Here is a 21,292-nt window from a genome sequence, read left to right as displayed (position 1 = left end):
GTGTTAAAGTTGTTTATATCACAACCCTCAGTGTGACCTGTATGGCTGTTGACCAAGAATGCCTTGCAGTTGTGCATGTATTCAGATAGAGGTCGCATCCAAAATGTGACAGGCCTGCCGCCACGCAGATAGCATGGTGAAAATCCTGGCGCGATGACATGTAGAAAGGGTGTTAAAGGCATTGTCATCACGGCACGCCCTCAAAGTTGATGTCTGGGTGAAAATCGAAAAATGTTTACCCGGGAGATTTCTGATATAGACACTGAAATTTGGAAATCTACCGGACTTCTCGGGTAGTCGGCAAGTATGCGGCTGAGCCACATTAGAGTGGTCAAAGAGCCGCATGTGGCTCCGGAGCCGCGGCTTGCCGACCCCTGATATATGTATGTATGTATGTAGAGTATATTTCATATTAACTGTGCCATAGATGTTAATCAAGAGGTCACAAACACACAAGCGGCATAATAGACCTTAATTGCCCCTAAGGGAGACCTTAATGTCCAAAGGGGGGCTCATCTTCTACTGGCCCTCAGCATACTGTAAAAATAAAAGTAATTGATTATTAATGAGATGTATATAATAACACAAAGCTAAGATGATTTGTTTAAATAGCTTAGCATAGTGATGTACATCTGGTTACTTTTAGCATATTTCATGTGCAAAAGGTATCAAAATGGTCCCAATTATTTTCATTTTTATGCATGCAACACTTTCTGGAAAAAAGTGTTGACACCCCAGGTCTCCAAGGTCATCACACGTGTACAAATTTCAAAGTGCGTGTGTGTGCGTGTGTGTGTGTGTGTATCCTGCAGGGACTGTGGGGTTGTTAGCCGACTAATAGGGGCCATATGGTGACAAAACAAACACAAACTGTTCCTCATCTCTGCCCATAATAAGGTCATGAAGAGGGTGGTCTCATTCCGCCGGAGCGCGGGGCAGAAGGGAACGTGGCCGAGTTTGTGGACTGATGACGGAAGGTCAATAACCCGCAGCCTCTCGTCTCCTCTGCCTTGGGAGATTCAGCAGAAAGACGTAAGTTATTTGTGCTAAAGACAATGTTTTGTTGTTAGTCATCTGCCAAAGATCAAAATGAGCTTGACGTGAATACAAAACTGCTTCCACTTAGGCCGCACACTATAACATTAAAACATTTTTAAAACCAATACAATATATAGATTGTTTTTTTAGGGCTGCAACAACTAATCGATTATAAAAATAGTTGCTGATTAATTTAGTCATTGATTCGTTGCATTTATTTATGCAATGCACATGCGCTGAGGCTGTTTTTTGTTTTCATTTTCCCCCTAAACCTTTATTTATACACTGCAACATTTACAAACAACTGAAAAACAATAATCAAAATAATTACAAAAACAGTACAAAACAGCGCCAGGGCGGCGCTGAGGCTACATCTCATGAGGTGGCAGTGAGCCAGCCAATCATGTGTCATGCGCCGCTCACGTGACCACGCCCTCTCCTTTGCTGGAAACATTGGGAAAATGGCGGAGGGAAACAGTACGGATAGTTCAGCGGAGAAACATCTCGAGGTTATTGCTTGAATGGAGAAAAGTGTACGCCCTAATTCAGCAAAAGTGTCGAAACATTTTACTTTAAAGACTTCAAAGAAGACATTTCCTGCAAAAGGTGCAGCATGGACCTCGTGTGGCACGGAAGGACAACATTGCTGAAGAGGAGCCATGGATGAAGGGAAGAACTCACAGTACGTAACTTTTTTAAGTCCATAGTTCGAGTACATTGATCCGTTGTGTCCGTCTTTGTGGGTTTTTAATCTTTTGTTAACGAGGACATTTTTTTTAAGGCAGCGCAGCAGCAACTGTTGTGGATGAACTTTCAGAGCGTTAGGAACTTTTTGGATAGTGCGGTGACTTCATTTTCTGTGTTTTGAGTCGCAACAGGCATTCATAAGTTCAGCTTTTTTGTGGGTAACTTTAACGTTATGTCTTTGTTGCAACGCTGATAATGTGTCTCCGGCACATTTGACTCCGTTTTCAGAGAGGAAACACACGTTTAACAATTTGGAATTTCATGATGGATCAATGCAGCCGGGCCAATAAAGCTATATAAATCTATTTAGACTTGAGTGACGCTTTAGTATAACTAAACGTTATGAAGGTGCTAGAATATTTCATGCTATGATTCAGAGGCAGCCTAGAGTGAATCCTTTATTATTCAGAATAGAAACGTGTACAATATCTGATTCAGTTTTGATCTGATGAGTTACATTTCTGTGTTATTATTGGTGTATTTCTTTAATTTAGCTTTTTTTTTTAATGAGGTGGCGTATTTGTCTTTTACGTCAGAAATTATTAAATAAATCAACTGGGTATGTATTGAGTTACATGTAAAGGATGCTACTATGTATGTTCATAATATGGTTTCTCTTATTTCAGAAAGAAACAAGGCAGCATTAGAGACTCTGTACAAAGGAAGGTGTGCACACCACAGCAAGCAGCTGCACTGACTGATGCTATCATGAATACGTTGCTAACTGACATGAGGCGACTATCAATGATGGAGGATGAAGGTTTTAGACAAATAATTCACGTCCTCAACCCTGGTTACACTCTTCCCTCGAGGAACCATTTTACCAAACTGATGGAGAGGAAGTACGAGCGGACGTTCCATGCAGTGTAGACTGACATAAAAGCCACCCAGAGCAAAATTGCTCTCGCTACTGATGTGTGGACAAGTGTAGCCTACCTTGGCAATACATGCCACTACATTGGAGACAAATGGAACATGAAGTCCATCTGCCTTACAGCCATGCCACTAGAGGAAAGACATTCAGCATCCAACATTGCAGAATGGTTGAATAGATAGTAGGCAGGTTGGAAATTCCCCTATGCAAAATGATTGCTATTGTGCATGACAATGGTGCACTTTATAAAAAAAAAACATTTTTGTAACACTGGCCTTGTTTTATTTGGCAAGTCGAAAGGACATGGTGCCAGTGTGCTGTTTTTTTAATAAAGTATTGGAAATGATAGAAATGTAGTTTGTCTCTTTTATTCGATTATTAATCGAAGTAATAATCGACAGATTAATTGATTATCAAATTAACCGTTAGTTGCAGCCATAGTTTTTTTTAACCTTTAAGGCTGCTTTCAAGTTTGGTCCCAGGGACCCGAAAAGGTCTCTGTCACAAACATGTTAAAAAATAGGTTATATATAATTATATTTTAAGTATTCAACGCTTAAATCTGTAGATTAACATCAAGTCTGTCGGTCAATGCAAAGTTTATTTTCTTTGTTTTATGCACTTGTTGTTCAATCAATCAATCAATCAATCAATCAATCAATGTTTATTTATATAGCCCCAAATCACAAATGTCTCAAAGGACTGCACAAATCATTACGACTACAACATCCTCGGAAGAACCCACAAAAGGGCAAGGAAAACTCACACCCAGTGGGCAGGGAGAATTCACATCCAGTGGGACGCCAGTGACAATGCTGACTATGAGAAACCTTGGAGAGGACCTCAGATGTGGATTGAACTTTCACAGTTTCATGTTAGACCCGCTCGACATCCATTGCCTTCGGTTCCCTGGGGGGGAGACCACATATGCGGTCCTCTCCAAGGTTTCTCATAGTCATCATTGTCACCGACGTCCCACTGTGGTGAGTTTGACTTGCCCTTATGTGGGCTTCACCGAGGATGTCATAGTGGTTTGTGCAGCCCTTTGAGACACTAGTGATTTAGGGCGATATAAATAAACATTGATTGATTGATTGATATTTATGTAATTTGCTCATTTTCCTCAACTGGTGCACTAACATCATGTGGTTAATTTTTATTTTTTTACATATGTTGCATCATCTACAGATACATAGAACTGCTATTGCGACCTTTAGTGGACACATTTAGAGCAGCAGTTTCTTTCATTCAAAAATATCAGCTCATTTTTATTCTTAGCCAACTCATCACGCGGGCCAAATAAAACCCGATTGCGGGCCTAAACCGTCCCGCGGGCTGTACATTTGACACCCCTGGTTTAGAGACTTCCATCCATCCATTTCATACCGCTTATTCCCTTTTGGGGTGCGAAAGTTGAGAGTTAAAAAAAAAAATGTTCGACTTATTTTTATTTATTTATTTTAACTTCAATTCTAAAATAATTTCAACTCAAAAACGAATAATTAAATAAAACATAAAATCAAACCTTGCCCACCTCAAGCTCTTCATGCTCTCTAAGGGAGAGCATGTCCCAAATTCCAAGCTGCTGTTTTAAAAAAAAATGCTGCATTTTGTGACTTCAATAATAAATATGGCAGTGCCATCTTAGCATTTTTTCCATAACTTGAGTTGATTTATTTTGGAAACCTTGTTACATTGTTTCATGCATCCAGCGGGGCATCACAACAAAATTAGACATAATAATGTGTTAAGAGTTGGACAATATCGGAATATCGGCAAAAAAGCCATCATCGGACATCTCTATATTTTATCATGTTTTTCTCATGAAATTCCTGCTTTATTGTCATAGTTCCTAGGCTTTTGAATATTTCTTGTACATATTTATTTTCAGCGAGGCACAAATGTTTCTCTCCGAAAATATTGCGTATTTACTCATCACATTGTGAAAAAAACTTGCTCTAAAAAATTCTGCATTTCTATTTTTTAATATTTTACGTTCATGTGAAAACAATCAACCTTTTTTGGGGTTGTTTGCAGCATTGATTGATATGCAGCTGATGAAATCAAAGCTCTGGGTTTGAAAATATTTGATGTAATCTATCCTGCATAGAAGAACAATGTTGTAAAAATGGTGAGTATCCCAGAGAGGCATCTAGAATGTAGGCAACCAGCCAACACTGAACACCACCACACACACACACATACATACACACACACTCCATAATCTGTACTTTCTATTTCCATTGAACAAAACTGAGCAGGTATTTTTGTACCTCGATGCTTTGGAGGCCCATAGATGACCAGCTGGTTTGTCTTTTATGTTCATCTCCTCTCATTCTTCTCTTTTTCCTCGTTCGCCATCAAACCCTTCTGGGTACCAATTAGCTCAAAGCTGCTGCCGTGTGCATGCCATATACTGTAGGTGTGTGTGTGTGTGTGTGTGTGTGATACCGCCGACTCAACAAGCTATAGGCTACCTGTCAACAAGCACTTCAATGCTCACCATCTGCTCATGTTGTAAAATGCTCCTAAATTACACAAGAATGGTAAAAAATATATATATATTTTTTTTATAGATTCATAACTGCCGAGTGATAGTCAGCATCTTTTTTTTTTGAATGCACAATTGGCAGTGGGGTGCAAATACATGTCAAGTAGAAAATGTGTGTCTCCTTCAATGAGACTTGAATGTGTAATGTCATGTACGTCATATCTTGGCAATACTGTACATAAAAGAACCATCCCTTATTCTACATGTCATGGAAAAGCTACTTTTGTAGTAGTTTTATCAGTAAACGTATCAGTAATTGTATGAGTAGGTGTATCAGTAAGTGTCTTAGCAATGGTTCAGTATTCGTATCAGTAATGGTATTAGTACTTGTATCGCCAATGGTATTATAAAATGGTATTAGTAAATGGATCAGCATTTGTGTTACTAATTAGTAGACCTCTCCAAGGTTTCTCATAGTCATCATTGTCACCGACATCCCACTGGGTGTGAGTTTTCCTTGCCCTTATGTGGGCCTACCGAGGATGTCGTAGTGGTTTGTGCAGCCCTTTGAGACACTAGTGATTTAGGGCTATATAAATGAACATTGATTGATTGACGTATCATTAAGTGTATTGGTAGTTTTATCAGTAAGTGTATTACAAAGTCTATCACTATTACCATGAATTGATGAACGTGGACCCCGACTTAAACAAGTTGAAAAACTTATTGGGGTGTTACCATTTAGTGGTCAATTTTGCGGATACGCCACACCTGTGAGGAGGGATGGATTATCCTGTCAAAGACAAAAGGCTCACTAACACAGATTTAGACGGATTATTGAACAGTAATTGAGAGCAATAGGTATTTTGTGTGTCTAGTAAAAGTTTTAGATCTTTGAGTTCAAAGAGCAAAAACATTTATATTTTTGTTCAGTATAGTAGATGTATCAGTAATTGTATAATCTAATGTACCAGTAAGCGTATCAATAGTCGTATTAGTCCTGGTATTAGTAAGCATATCATAATGGTATTATTTGAAATGGTATCAGTAGTTGTGTTAGCAAAAGTATTATTAAGTGTATCAGTATTTGTTTTGTTAATTGTATCAGTAGTTTTACTAGTAGGTGTATCAGTAAATTAATCAGCATATCAATAGTCTTACCAGTAATGGTATTACTACTTGTATCAGTAGTTTTGTCAGTAATGGTTTTACTAATTGTATCAGTTGTCAGTAATGGTATTTATTACTAATTTTATCAGTTTTGTTAGTAATAGTATTACTGATTGTATGAGTAGATGTTTTAGTAATGGTCTTACTAATTATAAACATTCTCAGTAGTGGTATTTATTAGGGTAAGTTGTGAGTTCAAACCCCGGCTGAGTCATACCAAAGACTATAAAAATGGGAGCCATTACCTCCCTGCTTGGCACTCAGCATCAAGGCTTGGAATTGGGGGTTAAATCACCAAAAATGATTCCCGGGCGCTGCTCACTGCTCCCCTCACCTCCCAGGGGGTGAACAAGGGTGATGGGTCAAATGCAGAGGACACATTTCACCACACCTAGTGTGTGTGTGACAATCATTGCTACTTTAACTTTAACTTTAAGTTTTGTCAGTAATGGCATTACTAGTTGTATCAGTAGTTTTTGTTAGTAAAGGTATTACTAATTGTATCAGTAGTTTTTGTTAGTAATAGTATTACTAATTGTATCAGTAATTTTGTCAGTAATGGTATTACTAATTGCATCAGTAGTTTTTGTTAGTAATCTTACTACTAATTGTATCAGTAGTTTTGTGAGTAATCATATTACTAATTGTATCAGTAGTTTTGTGAGTAATCATATTACTAATTGTATCAGTAGTTTTGTCAGTAAAGTTATTACTAATTGTAACAGTTTTGTCAGCAATGCTATTAGTTATTATAGCAGTAGTTGTATTAGTAATGGTAACATTAGGTATATCAGTAATGGTATGTGTTTGAGTAACCTTAAAAAAAGAGAAATGAGTGTATTTTGTTAGTTGATGTGATCAAATAAAAGCTAATACTGCTGTGCTTTTATTTTGAAGCGTACATTGCACTGAACAGGAAGTTAGTGTTAATGTTTTAAAACTGTGTAATTAGACAGTAGTTAATTTACTGCCTAGAGAGATACTGGTAGAGTTAATAATACTACAACACATGCCGACATAAACCTAAACCTTTTGGCGCTCATATTTCATAAACATAAAGCGGTTCCGCTGCAGTTCACCTCACAACTTTGTCAACACAAGCGGTCCAAAGAACCCTCTTAAAGGAATCCGTCAGCATTCCCACACTTTGTTTCACTCCAACGACTTCTGCTCACTCCCTGCCTTTATTTGACCATCTGTGCATATTCACGCTGAGTCGGCGACACTTCCCTGTCTTCCACGTTCCCACGGCGACCGCTACTCTCGGCGGAGGGTGCACTCAAAGAACGCCCTTGTTGTCGGAACCCCTCTCAGGATGAATAATGACAGACATCACGTTGCCAAATGTGCCGTGCTGGACACCGTAGGCACTTTCTCTGCTAACAGGAGGAAACAACATCTGTTTGGCAGCTGAACGCTGATTCATCAGACTGTGCACAAAAAGAAAAAACACCTTGCCTTAAAGTTGCAGCTGGCCATTTTGAAACTATACTTCTAATGTTAACTTGAGGTCCTTTTAATAATAATGTTAATATTACGCAAACACTGCACTGCTGGTGTCCACCAACGCTGAAAATCTGTGGTACGAGGATGGGCGATATGGCCTTAAATCTGTATCGCAACGATAATTATATACGTATATATATATATATATATATATATATATATATATATATATATATATATATATATATATATATATATATATATATATATATATATATATATATATATATATATATATATATATATATATATATATATATATATATATATATATATATATATATATATATATATATACACATATATATACATACATATATATATATATATATATGTATGTATATATATGTGTATATATATATATATATATATATATATATACACATATATATACATACATATATATATATATATATGTATGTATATATATGTGTATATATATATATATGTATATATATATATATATGTGTATATATATATATATGTATATATATATATATATGTGTATATATATATATATATATATATATATATATGTGTATATATATATATATATATATATATATATATATGTGTATATATATATATATATATATATATATATATATATATATATATATATATATATATATATATATGTGTATATATATATATATATATATATATATATATATATATATGTGTATATATATATATATATATATATATATATGTGTATATATATATGTGTATATATATACATATATATATATATATATGTGTATATATATATATATATATACATATATATATATATGTGTGTATGTATGTACGTGTATATAGATATATATGCGTGTGTGTGTATATATATATATATATTTGTGAATATATATATCTGTGTATATATATGTATGTGTATGTTTATATGTATGTAGATATATATGTATGTATGTATATATATATATATATATATATATATATATGTATGTATGTACAAACTCCATTTCCATATGAGTTGGGAAATTGTGTTAGATGTAAATATAAACAGAATACAATGATTTGCAAATCCTTTTCAAGCCATATTCAGTTGAATATGCTACAAAGACAACATATTTGATGTTCAAACTCAAAAACATTTTTTTTGTTTGCTAATTATCATTAACTTTAGAATTTGATGCCAGCCACACGTGACAAAGAAGTTGGGAAAGGTGGCAATAAATACTGATAAAGTTGAGGAATGCTCATCCAACACTTATATGGAACATCCCACAGGTGTGCAGGCCAATTGGGAACAGGTGGGTGCCATGATTGGCTATAAAAACAGCTTCCCAAAAAATGCTAAGTCATTCACAAACAAGGATGGGGTGAGGGTCACCACTTTGTAAGCAAATTGTCAAACAGTTTTAGAACAACATTTCTCAACAAGCTATTGCAAAGAATTTAGGGATTTTACCATCTACGGTCCGTAAAATCATCAAAAGGTTCAGAGAATCTGGAGAAATCCCTGCACGTAAGCGATGATATTACGGACCTTTGATCCCTCAGGCGGTACTGCATCAACAACCAACATCAGTGTGTAAAGGATATCCCACATGAGGTCAGGAACACTTCATAAAACCACTGTCAGTAACTACAGTTGGTCGCTACATCTGTAAGTGCAAGTTAGAACTCCACTATGCAAAACAAAACCCATTTATCAACAACACCAAGGAACACTGATGGCTTCGCTGGGCCCGAGCTCATCTAAGATGGACTGATGCAAAGTGGAAAAGTGTTCTGTGGTCTGACGAGTCCACATCTCAAATTATATTCGGAAACTGTGGACGTGGTGTCCTTTGGAACAAAGAGGAAAATAACTGTTCGGATTGTTATAGGCGCAAAGTGTAAAAGCCAGCATGTGTGATGGTATGGGGGTGTATTAGTGCCCAAGGCATGGGTAACTTACACATCTGTGAAGGCACCATTAATGCTGAAAGGTCCATACAGGTTTGGGAACAACATATGTTGTCATCCAAGCAACGTTATCATGGACGCCCCTGCTTATTTCAGCAAGACAATGCCAAGCCACATTCAGCACGTTTTACAACAGCGTGGCTTCATTAAAAAATAGTGTGGGTACTTTCCTGGCCCGCCTGCAGTCCAGACCTGTCTCCCATGGAAAATGTGTGGTGCATTATGAAGCGTAAAATAGGACAGTGGAGACCCCGGACTGTTGAAGGACTGAAGCTCTACATAAAACAAGAATGGGAAAGAATTCCACTTTCAAAGCTTCAACAATTAGTTTCCTCAGTTCCCAAACGTTTATTGAGTGTTGTTAAAAGAAAAGGTGATGTAACACAGTGGTGAACATGCCCTTTCCCAACTACTTTGGCACGTGTTGCAGCCATGAAATTCTAAGTTAATTATTATTTGCAAAAGAAGTAAAGTTTATGAGTTTGAACATGAAATATGTTGTCTTTGTAGCATATTCAACTGAATATGGCTTGAAAAGGATTTGCAAATCATTGTATTCTGTTTATATTTACATCTAACACAATTTCCCAACTCATATGGAAATGGGCTTTATAGTTTTTAATCATGTTTAATTTTATATTGTTTTTATATTGGTTTTATTTTTTATTCAGTAATTGGTGGAGCTAAGGTTAATATTTTAATATTGTTGTGGAGCACTTTGGAAACATTTATGTTGTTTCAATGTGCTGTACAAATAAAGTGGATTGAATTAGATAATAAAAAGGCCGTATCGCCCAGCCTTACTTCAGAGGCAAAGCGACACATAATGCTATGCCTTAAAAAAAACATCCAAAAATTCCAACTCAGATCTGACATAACTAACACCTTCCAATTCTACCGTGCTATTTTGATCATTCCCCCCCCAAAAAAAGATGGTATTTCATGTCATATTATTTGAGGTATAGCACGTAGCAGCACCATGTAATATAGAAAGAAGTGCTTTTACAGCCACTAGAATCTCATTTTTATGCAGCATCTGTAACATTCTTTGCCCTGGGAGTCGCAGGATTGGCGATGAAGTTCTGCATGTGTCTGATGAGGAGGCATCATTGCCACTAATATACGGCACTTTGGTGCAAGACTGCTCCAAACGACTTCGCCCTATTTGCATTTCACACCCACACTAACCCTCATTCTCTGCACCCGATCTCCTCCTGACATATATTTCCTGCACTCCATTCATGTCACTTCCTGCCCGCACAATCCTTCCCCTGCAGACAGGGAACACTTAATGATCCTCCTGCCCTTTTGACGCGTATTAAAGAGGAGTGACTTGAACCGTCCGCACCCTTCATCCCCTCCCGCACGCCCGACTGGACCTGACCTGTCAAGACTTCAGGATAAACAAAGTGAAGGAGCAAAGGGGGCTAATGTTAATCCTCGCCACGACTAAACGAGGCTGGCACTGAAGCCATTAAAAAGCTGCGACGGCTTCGCTCACATCTCACCCGACTTTTTCACCGGAAACTTTTTGATGAGCGCGGAGGCTTTAAAATGAAAAGCGCTGCAATTTTATGCCTTCGTATGGCAAATTTGCATGAGGCTGAGTGTCCCTCAGAGTGCACGGGCTCGCACGTTAACGCTTCCATTGAGAGCCAACGGAGATGAGAGGAAATCAATTCCTGGATGCACAATTTTAAGCCGATGCACAGCAAAATTTCATCTATTGTTGCGACGCACAAATGCCAACCAGGGTTACGTCGTGTAGAAAATATGGTCGTGAACTTAGCCAATAGATCACGATAATGCATGGTGATGATGACACTTTTTTGCTGCAGATTTGACAGCACAAGCAGCCTTTAAATCACTGATCTTCCATGACAGCAAATAAAGTCTGTTACTTCTAAGTAACATTATCACTGGAGGACTAGAAGGGTGGTTTTCAACCTTTTTTCAACGATGTACCACCAGTGAACATTTTTTTTAATTCAAGTACCCCCTAATCAGAGCAAGGCATTTTTGGTTGAAAAAAAGAGATACACAATTTAATAAATCAGAAACTGATGACATGGTGTTGTATTTTACTTGTTTAACAGTGCAAAATATTGCTCATTTGTAGTGGTCTTTCTTGAACTGTTTGGAAAAAAAGATATAAAAATGACTAAAAACCTGTTGAAAAATAAACAAGTGATTCAATTCTAAATGCAGATTTCTCCACATAGAAGTAATCATAAACTTAAAGTGCCCTCTTTGGGGATTGTAATAGAGATCCATCTGGATTCATCAACTTCATTCTAAACATTTCTTCTCAAGAAAATAAATCTTTAACATCAATATTTATGGAACATGTCCACACAAAATCTAGCTGTCAACACTGAATATTGCATTGTTGCATTTCTTTTCACACTTTATGAACTTACATTCATATTTTGTTGCCATGAATTGAATTGCTATTTTTAGAATATTTTCTAAAAATCTCCCGTACCCCTTGGCATACCTTCAAGTACCCCCCATTTGAGAACCACTGCCCTAGACCAGTGTTTTTCAACATTTTTTTGAGCCAAGGCACATTTTTTTTCACTGAAAAAAATGTGGAGACACACCACCTGCAGAAATCATGAACAATTCAAGTCAGCAGCTGATATTGACAGTAAAAAGTGGTTCCCGCAAGTGTTTGATAAGATTTAAAACCATAACCAAGCATGCATGAATCTAGCTCTTGTCTCAAAGTACTGTCACATCGCCCCGTGACTTATTTTGAGGTTTTTGCTGTCTTCCTGTGTGGTGTTTTAGTTCTTCTTTCATCTCCGTAATATCGCTAAAATTCGCTCCATTCTGTCCACTAAAGACGCTGAGATCATTATCCATGCGTTTGTTACGTCTCGTCTCGATTACTGTAACGTATTATTTTGGGGTCTCCCCATGTCTAGCATTAAAAGATTACAGTTGGTACAAAATGCGGCTGCTAGACTTTTGACAAGAACAAGAGTTTGATCACATTACGCCTGTACTGTATATACCTTTATATACATATATACATACATATATACCTATACTGTATATACCTTTATATACATATATACATACATATATACCTATACTGTATATACCTTTATATACATATATACATACATATATACCTATACTGTATATACCTTTATATACATATATACATACATATATACCTATACTGTATATACCTTTATATACATATATACCTATACTGTATATACCTTTTATATACATATATACCTATACTGTATATACCTTTTATATACATATATACCTTTATATACATATATACATACATATATACCTATACTGGCTCACCTGCACTGGCTTCCTGTGCACTTAAGATGTGACTTTAAGGTTTTACTACTTACGTATAAAATACTACACGGTCTAGCTCCATCCTATCTTGCCGATTGTATTGTACCGTATGTCCCGGCAAGAAATCTGCGTTCAAAGGACTCCGGCTTTTTAGTGATTCCCAGAGCCCAAAAAAAGTCTGCGGGCTATAGAGCGTTTTCCGTTCGGGCTCCAGTACTCTGGAATGCCCTCCCGGTAACAGTTCGAGATGCCACCTCAGTAGAAGCATTTAAGTCTCACCTTAAAACTCATTTGTATACTCTAGCCTTTAAATAGACTCCCTTTTTAGACCAGTTGATCTGCCGTTTCTTCTTTTCTTTTTCTCCTATGTCCCACTCTCCCTTGTGGAGGGGGTCCGATCCGGTGGCCATGTACTGCTTGCCTGTGTATCGGCTGGGGACATCTCTGCGCTGCTGATCCGCCTCCGCTTGGGATGGTTTCCTGCTGGCTGTGCTGTGAACGGGACTCTCGCTGCTGTGTTGGATCCGCTTTGGACTGGGCTCTCACGACTGTGTTGGATCCATTATGGATTGAACTTTCACAGTATCATGTTAGACCCGCTCGACATCCATTGCTTTCCTCCTCTCCAAGGTTCTCATAGTCATCATTGTCACGGACGTCCCACTGGGTGTGAGTTTTCCTTGCCCTTATGTGGGCCTACCGAGGATGTCGTGGTGGTTTGTGCAGCCCTTTGAGACACTAGTGATTTAGGGCTGTATAAGTAAACATTGATTGATTGATTGATTCTTGTCTTGCACTCCTTTTTTGGTGGCTTTTCCTGTTTTGTTGGTATTTTCCCGCAGAAGTTTCATGTCTTCCTCGAGCGCTATTCTCCGCACCTGCTTTGTTTTAGCAATGGAGGCTATTTAAGTTGTCGCTATCCTTGCCATGTCATGTTCGTTTGTACTTTGTGGACGCCGTCTGCTCCACACACCGTAAGTCTTTGCTGTCGTCCAGCATTTTGTTTTTGTTTACTTTGCAACCAGTTCAGTTTTAGTTTCGTTTTGCATAGCCATCCCTAAGCTTCAATGCCTTTCTTAGCAGCACTTGCATTTTGTTTGTTTTTGTTTTAAGCATTAGATACCTTTTACCTGCACGCTGTCGTCTGCCTATTGTGATCATGACACACCATGTTCCCGACATCTACAAAGCAATTAGCCACCTACTGATATGGAGGAGTATTACACGGTTACTCTGCCGAGCTCCAGACAGCACAGACCCTCAACAACGGCACATTTGCAGATTATAATTACTGGTTTGCCAAAAATATTGTTAACCCAAATAGGTGAAATGACAATCTCCCACGGAACACCCGACTGTATCTCACGGCACAATAGTGTGCCGCGGCACAGTGGTTGAAAAACACTGCCCTAGACAGATGATTGTCATGTTTTTGGAACTGGACAATTAATTTGCTTTAACGAATAGTTTTTTAAACATGCTTTTTCAAAACGCTCGACACAAAATGGACGAAAATGACATTAATGACATTTAAAAAATTTGGTAGGAATACAGAATTTTTATTTCTGCATGTTTAGGTAGTTGTTTCGCACATTTTTAAAGATATTTGGTAATGGTCTTCATATCTCTGCATGACAATGGTTGAACCTTCTCTATTTATTATTAAAATGTAATATTGAGCCTGCTAAACATTCTGTAATTGCGGACCATAAATCACAACAGGTTATTAAAGACTATACACTTTATTTCGATATGCCATAAAACATTTATTTTGGTAGTAATATCACAGATTAAATTACAAAACGTATCAGAACATGATCATAATGTAAGACAATTTTTGATTTTGTTAGTGTTGTTAGACTGGATTTTAGCGTAGTTCTATTATTGTGAAGTCAAAAGTATGTGATTTGCATAAGAAGTGTCTTGACATGTTTTGACACATGAAAGTCTCGGCCAAAAATAACTTTAGACTTCTGGTCTACCGTCTATTTTTTTTCTGCTGATTTTTTTTTATTCCATCTTACTAAAGGAGTTAGTGTAACAATCAAATTTTTTTTCTGGCACTCAACCCGATCCACCGTAATCCAAACAGGAAAGTAAAGCTCCACTTCTCCACAACCTTTTCACTCCAAGGATGACGTCTAAAATGAAATACTTTGGTCTTGTCAGGAGAATGACTTCCCGTGGTTTTGGACATAGGATTTCTGTAATGTACTCTTTCTTTCTCGCTATTTACAGAATTTAAGTTTTTCCACGCTACGGAATGGACCAAAGGTCAAATAATGAGTCTGGACTCATGGGCGTTAATGAAAATATGGCCTTTAAAGGAACTTGTAGTTATCGTGTTGACTTTGACAGCCCTTGTTGAAAGTGTCCCATCCTTCATTTGTAAACTATTTTCCAGAATGTAAGGCGCACTTAAAGGGGAACATTATCACCATTTCTGAGGGGTTAAAACCAATAAAAATCAGTTCCCAGTGGCTTATTTTATTTTTCGAAGTTTTTCTCAAAATTTTACCCATCACGCAATATCCCGAAAAATGTCTTCAAAGTGCCTGTTTTGATGGTAGTTATATCCACCCCGTCTATTGTCCTGTGACCTCACAGCAGGACCACATAGGAACAAACATGGCGGATAGCACAGAAAGGTATTGCGATATTAGCTCGGATTCGGGTGTGTGTCTGTGTGTGTGTGTGTGTGTGTGTGTGTGTGTGTGTGTGTGTGTGTGTGTGTGTGTGTGTGTGAGACTATCATTAGTACTTTAACTTAACTTAGAAACTCTTGAATGTCTCACTTCGAGACTTCAGGAAGTCTTTGACAGCTTGACCGTTACTCAATACCTTTTCTTTTAGTTTTTTTGTTTTCATGTAAACAATGATGTTTCCAAAGAGGAGTCAGACATCAAAGCTGAAGAGGAGTCAGACATCAAAGCTGCAGTATCTCTGCAAGTGTTGACCAGCCTCCTCGCTCTCATAATCACTGTCAACAAGCGACAGTGGACAGAACATCTCAACTTAATGGAAACTCTTCTTTTCTGCTCTCCTGTGTTTGCTCTGTTCAGCGGGCGTGTCGCTCTCCATTACGTTCATGTCTGCAGACCGTAGCTCCGCCCCCTCAGGCCAAGACGCTGGTATGTGGGGGTGGGTGAGGGGTGGGGGGGGGGGGGGGCTGTTGATGAGCATCCCCGCTGATAAATGTCTCTGTCTGCAGCGGAATTAAACATTTAGTGCTATAGTCCTTCGAAAGGGGCTCAGGGACAATATTGCACCAGCGTGTCCTTGGGATCCTTTTGTGTTTTATTGTTTTACTTTTTTTTAATTAAGAGAGATTTAACAGAGCTTCAGTGTCCATCCTGCGGGGGTCTCTACTCCTCTCTGGCTTTCTCTTCTTAAAAAAACAACAACAAAAACGCCAATAATGTTTTTTGTTTTTTTTATATTTCAAAACAGCCTCAAGTCATCTCACACAAACATGGAGAAGCCGTCAAGCGGCCTTAAGAGCAGCAGTAGCACACTCCCAACCTTCACACCAACATGCACTACCACCCACCCCCGAGCGACAGGTGCAATGGACGTCCAGTGGATCTAACATAATAGTGAGAGTCCAGTCCATAGTGGATCTAACATAATAGTGAGAGTCCAGTCCATAGTGGATCTAACATAATAGTGTGAGAGTCCAGTCCATAGTGGATCTAACATAATAGTGTGAGAGTCCAGTCCATAGTGGATCTAACATAATAGTGTGAAAGTCCAGTCCATGGTGGATCTAACATAATAGTGTGTGAGTCCAGTCCATAGTGGATCTAACATAATAGTGTGAGAGTCCAGTCCATAGTGGATCTAACATAATAGTGAGAGTCCAGTCCATAGTGGATCTAACATAATAGTGTGAGAGTCCAGTCCATAGTGGATCTAACATAATAGTGTGAGAGTCCAGTCCATAGTGGATCTAACATAATAGTGTGAAAGTCCAGTCCATGGTGGATCTAACATAATAGTGTGTGAGTCCAGTCCATAGTGGATCTAACATAATAGTGTGAGAGTCCAGTCCATAGTGGATCTAACATAATAGTGAGAGAGTCCAGTCCATAGTGGATCTAACATAATAGTGAGAGAGTCCAGTCCATAGTGGATCTAACATAATAGTGTGAGAGTCCAGTCCATAGTGGATCTAACATAATAGTGTGAGAGTCCAGTCCATAGTGGATCTAACATAATAGTGAGAGAGTCCAGTCCATAGTGGATCTAACATAATAGTGAGAGAGTCCAGTCCATAGTGGATCTAACATAATAGTGAGAGTCCAGTCCATAGTGGATCTAACATAATAGTGTGAAAGTCCAGTCCATAGTGGATCTAACATAATAGTGTGTGAGTCCAGTCCATAGTGGATCTAACATAATAGTGTGAGAGTCCAGTCCATAGTGGATCTAACATAATAGTGAGAGAGTCCAGTCCATAGTGGATCTAACATAATAGTGAGAGAGTCCAGTCCATAGTGGATCTAACATAATAGTGTGAGAGTCCAGTCCATAGTGGATCTAACATAATAGTGTGAGAGTCCAGTCCATAGTGGATCTAACATAATAGTGAGAGAGTCCAGTCCATAGTGGATCTAACATAATAGTGTGAGAGTCCAGTCCATAGTGGATCTAACATAATAGTGTGAGAGTCCAGTCCATAGTGGATCTAACATAATAGTGTGAGAGTCCAGTCCATAGTGGATCTAACATAATAGTGAGAGAGTCCAGTCCATAGTGGATCTAACATAATAGTGAGAGAGTCCAGTCCATAGTGGATCTAACATAATAGTGTGAAAGTCCAGTCCATAGTGGATCTAACATAATAGTGTGAGTCTAGTCCATAGTGGATCTAACATAATAGTGTGAGAGTCCAGTCCATAGTGGATCTAACATAATAGTGTGAGAGTCCAGTCCATAGTGGATCTAACATAATAGTGAGAGAGTCCAGTCCATAGTGGATCTAACATAATAGTGAGAGTCCAGTCCATAGTGGATCTAACATAATAGTGTGAAAGTCCAGTCCATAGTGGATCTAACATAATAGTGAGAGAGTCCAGTCCATAGTGGATCTAACATAATAGTGTGAGAGTCCAGTCCATAGTGGATCTAACATAATAGTGTGAGAGTCCAGTCCATAGTGGATCTAACATAATAGTGAGAGAGTCCAGTCCATAGTGGATCTAACATAATAGTGAGAGAGTCCAGTCCATAGTGGATCTAACATAATAGTGTGAGAGTCCAGTCCATAGTGGATCTAACATAATAGTGTGAGAGTCCAGTCCATAGTGGATCTAACATAATAGTGAGAGAGTCCAGTCCATAGTGGATCTAACATAATAGTGTGAAAGTCCAGTCCATAGTGGATCTAACATAATAGTGTGAGTCTAGTCCATAGTGGAGCTAACATAATAGTGTGAGAGTCCAGTCCATAGTGGATCTAACATAATAGTGTGAAAGACCAGTCCATAGTGGATCTAACATAATAGTGTGAGAGTCCAGTCCATAGTGGATCTAACATAATAGTGAGAGAGTCCAGTCCATAGTGGATCTAACATAATAGTGTGAGAGTCCAGTCCATAGTGGATCTAACATAATAGTGTGAGAGTCCAGTCCATAGTGGATCTAACATAATAGTGTGAGAGTCCAGTCCATAGTGGATCTAACATAATAGTGAGAGTCCAGTCCATAGTGGATCTAACATAATAGTGAGAGTCCAGTCCATAGTGGATCTAACATAATAGTGTGAAAGTCCAGTCCATAGTGGATCTAACATAATAGTGTGAGAGTCCAGTCCATAGTGGATCTAACATAATAGTGAGAGAGTCCAGTCCATAGTGGATCTAACATAATAGTGTGAAAGTCCAGTCCATAGTGGATCTAACATAATAGTGTGAGAGTCCAGTCCATAGTGGATCTAACATAATAGTGAGAGAGTCCAGTCCATAGTGGATCTAACATAATAGTGTGAGAGTCCAGTCCATAGTGGATCTAACATAATAGTGTGAAAGTCCAGTCCGTAGTGGATCTAACATAATAGTGTGAGAGTCCAGTCCATAGTGGATCTAACATAATAGTGTGAGAGTCCAGTCCATAGTGGATCTAACATAATAGTGAGAGAGTCCAGTCCATAGTGGATCTAACATAATAGTGAGAGAGTCCAGTCCATAGTGGATCTAACATAATAGTGTGAGAGTCCAGTCCATAGTGGATCTAACATAATAGTGTGAGAGTCCAGTCCATAGTGGATCTAACATAATAATGACAGTCCAGTCCATAGTGGATCTAACATAATAGTGTGAGAGTCCAGTCCATAGTGGATCTAACATAATAGTGAGAGTCCAGTCCATAGTGGATCTAACATAATAGTGTGAGTCCAGTCCATAGTGGATCTAACATAATAGTGAGAGTCCAGTCCATAGTGGATCCAACATAATAGTGAGAGTCCAGTCCATAGTGAATCTAACATAATAGTGTGAGAGTCCAGTCCATAGTGGATCTAACATAATAGTGTGAAAGTCCAGTCCATAGTGGATCTAACATAATAGTGTGAGAGTCCAGTCCATAGTGGATCTAACATAATAGTGAGAGTCCAGTCCATAGTGGATCTAACATAATAGTGTGAGAGTCCAGTCCACAGTGGATCTAACATAATAGTGTGAGAGTCCAGTCCATAGTGGATCTAACATAATAGTGAGAGAGTCCAGTCCATAGTGGATCTAACATAATAGTGTGAAAGTCCAGTCCATAGTGGATCTAACATAATAGTGTGAGAGTCCAGTCCATAGTGGATCTAACATAATAGTGAGAGAGTCCAGTCCATAGTGGATCTAACATAATAGTGTGAGAGTCCAGTCCATAGTGGATCTAACATAATAGTGTGAAAGTCCAGTCCGTAGTGGATCTAACATAATAGTGTGAGAGTCCAGTCCATAGTGGATCTAACATAATAGTGTGAGAGTCCAGTCCATAGTGGATCTAACATAATAGTGAGAGAGTCCAGTCCATAGTGGATCTAACATAATAGTGAGAGAGTCCAGTCCATAGTGGATCTAACATAATAGTGTGAGAGTCCAGTCCATAGTGGATCTAACATAATAGTGTGAGAGTCCAGTCCATAGTGGATCTAACATAATAGTAAGAGTCCAGTCCATAGTGGATCTAACATAATAATGACAGTCCAGTCCATAGTGGATCTAACATAATAGTGTGAGAGTCCAGTCCATAGTGGATCTAACATAATAGTGAGAGTCCAGTCCATAGTGGATCTAACATAATAGTGTGAGTCCAGTCCATAGTGGATCTAACATAATAGTGTGAGTCCAGTCCATAGTGGATCTAACATAATAGTGAGAGTCCAGTCCATAGTGGATCCAACATAATAGTGAGAGTCCAGTCCATAGTGGATCTAACATAATAGTGTGAGAGTCCAGTCCATAGTGGATCTAACATAATAGTGTGAAAGTCCAGTCCATAGTGGATCTAACATAATAGTGTGAGAGTCCAGTCCATAGTGGATCTAACATAATAGTGAGAGTCCAGTCCATAGTGGATCTAACATAATAGTAAGAGTCCACTCCACAGTGGATCTAACATAATAGTGTGAGAGTCCAGTCCATAGTGGATCTAACATAATAGTGTGAGAGTCCAGTTCATAGTGGATCTTAAATAATAGTGAGTCCAGTCCATAGTGGATCTAACATAATAGTGTGAAAGTCCAGTCCATAGTGGATCTAACATAATAGTGTGAGAGTCCAGTCCATAGTGGATCTAACATAATAGTGTGAGAGTCCAGTCCATAGTGGATCTAACATAATAGTGAGAGAGTCCAGTCCATAGTGGATCTAACATAATAGTGAGAGAGTCCAGTCCATAGTGGATCTAACATAATAGTGTGAGAGTCCAGTCCATAGTGGATCTAACATAATAGTGTGAGAGTCCAGTCCATAGTGGATCTAACATAATAGTAAGAGTCCAGTCCATAGTGGATCTAACATAATAATGACAGTCCAGTCCATAGTGGATCTAACATAATTGTGTGAGAGTCCAGTCCATAGTGGATCTAACATAATAGTGAGAGTCCAGTCCATAGTGGATCTAACATAATAGTGTGAGTCCAGTCCATAGTGGATCTAACATAATAGTGAGAGTCCAGTCCATAGTGGATCTAACATAATAGTGAGAGT

The 21,292-nt window shown here is 38.3% G+C and overlaps 1 protein-coding gene across 5 annotated transcripts in view; it reads left to right on the top strand.

The window, feature by feature from the left end:
- LOC133540397 (tetraspanin-1) overlaps window positions 1-21,292 on the top strand; it is a 192,996-nt gene that overhangs the window by 41,079 nt on the left and 130,625 nt on the right. For 4 of the 5 annotated variants that reach the window (XM_061882962.1, XM_061882955.1, XM_061882956.1 and 1 more), the window contains one exon: window positions 898-1,032. The exons of the other annotated variant lie outside the window; for it this stretch is intronic. The gene's annotated coding sequence lies outside the window, so the exon portion shown is untranslated. The remainder of the gene's footprint in view (window positions 1-897; window positions 1,033-21,292) is intronic. 5 annotated transcript variants of the gene reach the window in all.

This window comes from Nerophis ophidion, linkage group LG22 (assembly GCF_033978795.1).
Source record: "Nerophis ophidion isolate RoL-2023_Sa linkage group LG22, RoL_Noph_v1.0, whole genome shotgun sequence".
In the NCBI taxonomy this organism is placed as follows: domain Eukaryota; kingdom Metazoa; phylum Chordata; class Actinopteri; order Syngnathiformes; family Syngnathidae; genus Nerophis; species Nerophis ophidion.
Note: the sequence above shows the minus strand (reverse complement) of the source record. Positions and strands in the feature narration are given on the sequence as shown.